The sequence below is a fragment of the Rattus rattus genome, chromosome 4 (assembly GCF_011064425.1).
Source record: "Rattus rattus isolate New Zealand chromosome 4, Rrattus_CSIRO_v1, whole genome shotgun sequence".
NCBI classification, from domain to species: Eukaryota; Metazoa; Chordata; class Mammalia; order Rodentia; family Muridae; genus Rattus; species Rattus rattus.
Window position 1 is genome coordinate 13,094,198 of NC_046157.1, and position 7,163 is coordinate 13,101,360.

General features: G+C 40.4%; 1 pseudogene; it reads right to left on the reverse strand.

The window, feature by feature from the left end:
- Window positions 1-747: 747 nt before the first annotated feature.
- LOC116898737 lies at window positions 748-2,266 on the reverse strand (annotated as a pseudogene).
- Window positions 2,267-7,163: the final 4,897 nt, after the last annotated feature.

The window sequence follows — 7,163 nt, forward strand, 5'->3', positions numbered from 1 at the left end:
AAATCCATCAATATGATCCACTATATTAACAAACTCAAAGAAAAAGATCACATGATCATCTCATTAGGTGCTGAAAAGTCCTTTGACAAAATACAACACTCAATTATGTTAAAAGTATTGGAGAGATCAACAACTCACTGTGCATACCAAAATGTAATTTAAAAAAATATGCAGCAAACCAATAGCCAACATAACACTAAAGGGAGAGAAACTCAAAGCGATCCCATTAAAATCAGGGACAAGTCAAGGTTGCCTACTCTCTCCCTACCTATTCAATATAGTACTCAAAGTTCTAGCCAGAGAAACTAGATGAGAAAAAGAGATCAACGGATACAAACTGGGAAGGAAGAAGCCAAGATATCATTATTTGCAGATGATATGACAGTATACATAATCAACCCTAAAATTCTACCGGAAAGCTCCTCCTACATCTCATAAACCACTTCTTAAAATGGCTGGATATGAAATTAACTCAAATAAATCAGTACCCTTCCCCTACTCAAAGCATAAAAGGGCTGAGAAAGCAATTAGGGAAACAATACATTTCACAATAGTCACAAAATAATATAAAATATCTTAGTGTAATTCTTTTTTCTTTTCTCATTAAACTTGTTTTAATGGGTCTCAAAATTCTGTGACAGATTTTTGGTCAAGTTGTTTCCATTAAAAAGTACTGATTTTGAAAACTAATAACTTAAAACTGCCACACACACACACACACACACACACACACACACACACACACACACAAATGGTCCACAAAACATTTTTTCCTTCTGAAGGTTTTATGATGCATTGTTATCATTAACCAGTCTTTTACTATCAAACTTAAATGGCCAATTGAGACAAACAGTTCTGAGACCGTTCTTCCACCACTGATTAAGACTGGGGTAGCAGGTGTTAGGGATAATACTCATTTAGCCTTCTGAGCTTTCTGGACAGACTTGGTGACTTTGCCAGCTCCTGCACAGTTTTGATAACACCCACAGCAACTGTCTGCCTCATGTCACGAACAGCAAAACGACCAAGTGGAGGATAGTCAGAGAAGCTCTCAACACACATGGGCATGCCAGGGACCATGTCAACAATGGCAGCATCACCAGACTTCAAGAATTTGGGGCCATCTTCCAGCTTCTTACCAGAACGACGATCTATCTTCTCTTTAAGCTCAGCAAACTTGCATGCTATGTGGGCCGTGTGATAATCCGGAACAGGAGCATAGCCAACACTAATTTGGCCTGGATGGTTCAGGATAATCACCTGTGCAGTGAAGCCAGCTGCTTCCATTGGTAGGTCATTTTTGCTGTCACCAGCAACATTGCCACGTCTAACATCTTTGACAGACACGTTCTTTACATTGAAGCCCACATTGTCCCCAGGCAGAGCTTCACTCAAAGCTTCATGGTGCATTTCCACAGACTTGACTTCAGTTGTTACATTGACTGGAGCAAAGGTAACCACCATGCCAGGTTTGAGAACACCAGTTTCCACTCGGCCCACGGGGACAGTGCCAATGTCCCCAATTTTATAGACATCCTGGAGGGGCAGCCACAGAGGCTTGTCGGTTGGACGAGTTGGTGGCAGAGTGCAGTCCAAAGCTTCCAGGAGTGTGGTGCCACTGGCACTGCCATCTCTGCGGGTGACTTTCCATCCCTTGAACCAAGGCTCCAGCATGTTGTCACCATTTCAACCAGAAATTGGCACAAATGCTACTGTGTCAGGGTTGTAGCCAATTTTCTTAATGTAGGTGCTGACTTCCTTAATGATTTCCTCGTATCTCTTCTGACTGTATGGTGGCTTGGTGGAATCCATTTTGTTGACACCAACAATTAGCTATTTCACACCCAAGGTGTAAGCCAGAAGAGCATGCTCACAGATCTGCCCATTCTAAGAGATACAAGCTTCAAATTCACCAACACCAAATCAGGACAGCACAGTCAGCCTGAGATGTGCCTGTAATCATGTTCTTGATGAAGTCTCTGTGTCCTGGGGCATCAATGATAGTCACATAGTACTTGCTGGTCTCAAATTTCCACAGGGAGGTGTCAGAAGTGATACCACGCTCACCCTCAGCTTTCAGTTTGTCCAAGACCCAGGCATACTTGAAGGAGCCTTTTTCCATCTCAGCAGCCTCCTTTTCAAACTTTTCGATGATTCTTTTGTCGATTCCACCACATTTGTAGATCAGGTGGCCGGTTGTGGTGGACTTGCTGGAATCTACGTGTCCAATTATGATGATGTTGATGTGAGTCTTTTCCTTTTCCATTTTTGCTTTGAATTAGCGGTGGCTTTCACAACACCTGCGTTCTGACCGCAAACCCATGGCGAAAAAGCTCTTAGTGTAATTCTAACCAAGCAAGTGAGAGATCTGTATGACAAGAACTTCAAGTCTCCAAAGGAAAAAAATCAAAGATCTCAGAAAATGAAAAAATCCTCCCACATTCATGCTTTGGCAGGGTTAATATAGTAAAAATGGCCACCTTACCAAAAGCAATCCACAGATCCAATGCAATCTCCATCAAGGTTCCAACTCAATTCTTCATAGAGTTAGAAAGAGCAATGCTTGTATTCCTTCGGAATAACAAAAAAACCTAAGATAGCAAAAACTATTCACATCAATAAAAGAACCTGTGGGGGAGTCAACATCCCTGGCCTCAAACTATACTATAGAGCAATAGTGACAGACAAGTATATCACTGGGATAGAACTGAAGACCCAGAAATGAACCCACATATTTATAGTCACTTGATCTTTGACAGAGAAGCTAAAACCATCCAGTGGAAAAAAAGACAGCATCTTCAACAAATGATGCTGGTTCAATTGGAGGTCCCCATGTAAAATTGATCTGTTCTTATCTCCTTGTATAAAGTTCAAGTCCAAGTGGATGAGGAACCTCCGTATAAAACCAGATACAATGAAACTAATAGAAAGGAAAGTGGGGAAGACCCTTGAACACATAAGCATAGAAGAAAACTTCCTGAACAGAACACCAATGGCTTAAGCTCTAAGATCCAGAATTGGCAATTGAGACCTCATAAAATTGCAAAGCTTCTGTAAGAGACTGTCAATAGGACAAAACAGCAATCTACAGATTGGGAAAAGATCTTTACAACCCTATATCTAATAGAGGACTAACATCAAAATATACAAACAACTCAAGAAGTAAGACTCTAGAGAACCAAATAACCCTATTAACTCAAGAAGTAAGACTCTAGAAAACCAAATAACCCTATTAAAAATGGTGCACTGAGCTAAACAGAATTCTCAACTGAGGAATCTCTATTGGCTGAGAAGCACTTAAAGAAATGTTCAACATTGATAGTCATCAGGGAAATGCAAATCAAAACAACCCTTACTCCAGTCGGAATGACTAAGATGAAAAACACAGGTGACAGCACATGTTTTTGAGGTTGTAGAGAAAGAGGAACACTCCTCCATTGCTGGTGGGATTGCAAGCTGGTATAGCCACTCTGGAAATCAGTCTGGCAGTTCCTCAGAAAATTGGAAATAGTTCTACTTGAGGACCTAGCTATCCCACTCTTGGGCATATACCCAAAATATGCTCCAACATATAACAAGGACAAATGTTCCACTATGTTCATAGCAGCCTTATTTATAATAGCCAAAAGCTGGAAACAACCCAGATGTCCCTCAACAGAGACATAGATACAAAAAATGTGTTACATTTACACAAAGGAGTAATACTCAGCTATTAAAAACAATGACTTCATAAAATTCACAGGTAAATGCATAGAACTTGAAAATATCATCCTGAGTGAGGTAACAGCACCACACAAAAAAAACCACATATTATATGTAATCACTGATAAGTAGATATTAGTCAAAAAGAAGCTGAGAATACCCACAATACAACTCACAGAGCATGTGAAACTAAAGAAGAAAGAAGACCCCACCAAAGTGTGGATGCTACAGTCCTACTCAGAAAGGGGGAAAATTAATCTCTGCAAAGTAGAGGGAGAGATGGATCTGGCAGGGAGAAAGGAGGGGGAGGGGAAAATGGGGGCCAGTTCAGATATGGGAGGAGATGGGGGAGTAGTACAAAGCGTCAGGAACTTTAAAGTAGTTGTATAGCAGTGGAGGAAGGGGAACTGGGGGTAACCAGTAGAAAGTCTCAGATGCTAGGGACCCAAGAGGCTTCCAGAACCCATCAGCCAAAATGCCCAACAAAAGGGAGATGTAGAACCAGTATAGATCATATCCAGTGACTAGACATGGCCCCTGGTTGAGGGATGGGACCACCCACCCAGTTCAAAAATAGGAATCCAGAATTCCTCCTGTTAAAAGGAAATGAAGGGACAAAGAGTAGAGCAGAAACTGAAGGAAAGGCAATCCAGAGACTGCCCCACTTAGGGGTCCGTCCCTTCTGCGGATACCAAACCCAGATACTACTGCTGATGCAAAGAAATGCTTACCGGCAGGAGTCTGGTTTAATTGTCCACTGAGAGGCTCTGCTAGAGCTGCACCAATACAGATGCAGACACATGCAGACAACCATCAGACTGAGCATGGGGACCCCAACGGAGGAGTTAGGAGAATGACTGAAAGAGCTGAAGGTGTTTGTAACCCCATAGGAAGGACAACAATATTCACCAACACTCCCTTCCAAAACCTCCCAGGAATGAAACAACTAATCAAGGAGTATATGGGTGAACCCATGGCTCCAGCTACACATGTAGCAGAGAGGGTTGACTTATCTGGCATCACTGGGAGGGGAGCCCCATGGTCCTGTGGAGGTTTGATGATCCAGATTAGGGAAATGCTAGGGTGCTGAGGCAGGAGTGGGTGGGCGAGTTAAGGAGCACTGTCATAGAGGCAGCAGGAGGGAGAATGGATAGGGGGCTTGTGGAGGGGAAACTGGGAAGGGGGGATAACATTTGAAAGAACCAATAGAAAGTGAAAACAAAAGAAAAGTGAAAACAAAACATACAAAAAAACAAACAAAAACAAAAGGGAGACACCGAAAAACCCAAAGAATAATTACATCCTTTAAAATTCTGTACTCCACAAAATTGGAAGATCTACAACAAATGGAAAAATTTCTCAAAGCATGCCATTTATCAAAGTTAAATCAATATCAGATAAACAATTAAAATAGACCTATAAACCCTGTGAAGTAGAAATAGTCATTAAAAATCTAACCCAAAAAGCCCAGAGCCAGATAGTTTTTTACCAGACTTTCAAAGAAGAGTTAATGCAAATGTTCCTCACAAGTCTACACAAAATAAAATCAGAAGGAATCATCCAGTCAGTTTTATGAAGCCCCAGTTACCCTTATACTCAAACCACACGAAGACTCAAGCCCATTTTCCTTATGAACACAGATGTAAAAATATGCAATAAAATAATTGTAAACTGAATCCAAGAACACATCCAAAAGATCATCCACCACGAACTAGTAGACTTCATTTCAGAGATTCATCAACATGTTGGTGGTTAAAATACATGGCTTGAAACTACAAATGGATCCCCAGACAATGTCATTAATTTAACAGGCTGGCAGTCAATTATGGGTAAGACTCTGCATAGAACCTTACCAACATAAGACAGAAATGCATTGGTTTGGTAATGCATATTCCATGATGGGCAAATAAGGCCTTCTTGTCAGAACAGCCTAAGACAGACACAGTCTTGTATATGAAATATAAACGGGAGAGATGTGGAGAACTTTTGGGGCTGCTTCCAGGAATTTGCCAAGGATTTGATGTTGGTCTAGGAAAAGGAAGTAGGCTCAAGATGAATACAGCTGAAAAAGTGTTCTTTGTATCTTGATATGTATGATTAAGACCCTGAATACGGTAATCATGGGACATTTGTTTAAGCCTTATTTGTTCCTTGACTACTCTGTTTATGCTATAGGACTGACCATATTCTTTGTATGTACCTAAAATGATATAAAGCAGACTGGAAAAAATAAACCTGCTTCAGCTTTAGCACTGGCAGGAGTCATGTTATAATGCTGTCTAATTGCTTTTGTTTTTTAAAAATCCTCACTCCCTTTTTCAAGACCCTGTTGACTGACTGAGTTGTCTTAATTACAACAACATTTATATCATTGAACATAGAAAAGATGAGCTGGTATCCTTTAGAAGCTTCTCCACTTTTCATTAGCATTCATGGTACTTAAAGATATTCTACAGATTACCAAAGGAGCATGGTAACTATCTATATCACCCAGAAGCAAACCCCATGGCCTATAACAATGGCCTGCCTATTAAATAAAGTGTTGAAATAATTGCTCAATTATTATAGGGGTAACCAACCACTTTTTAAAATTGGAGTTAATGGCTACTCCATAAGATGCAATCCATACACAATACTGCTAATGTGACCAAGAACTTGAGACTATAGGTCATTGGCCAGAATAGTGATTTTTCAACCTGTGGTCATGACCTCTTTGGGATCGCATATCAGATATCACGCATATAAGATATGTCTATTACAATTCATAAGAGTAGCAAATTCAGAGTTATGAAGTAGCAATGAAATAATGTTATGGTTGGGGCACTCTATTAAATGGTCACAGCATTGGGAAGGTTGAGAATCAAAGGCCTAGAAGTAAACCTACCACTCTTATTCTGCTAAGGGAACACAACAGCAAAATGACTATTAATTCCTGTGCTCAAAGATCAATGCCTCCCTCATCCTTCAGCAGAGAAATTTATTCTTGCAGTATATGGGAATTAATACAGAGAGTCATCACTGGACAATGTACACAGAGTGAAAGACTTTGGAGCCCACAGTCCTTAATGAGATGTGGTCATCATACCCCTCCACTCAGGTCAGGGACTTATGTGAAAGAGGAGGTGCAAAAATTTTAAAGAACCATAGGCGATCAAGGTGACAGATGGTTCTGAAGAACCAGTGTCTTCCAGAAACAACAGGATTTAATGCAAATATGGACGCACAGATAAAAGGGCAGTTTACATAAGGCCAGCACAAGTTCAAGCCAGATATAGTCCCACAACTGAGACGTAGAAATGGACACAAAATCTTACTCCTAATCAAGAATTACTTTCAATCAATAACTGTTGAGAAAGGAAAAATAACTTTTCCAATGAAGGTTATTGGTGTATTAAGTGCATTCCAGGTGAGACTACATACTCATGAGTACCAGGCCAATATAAAATATACTCCATTTTTAC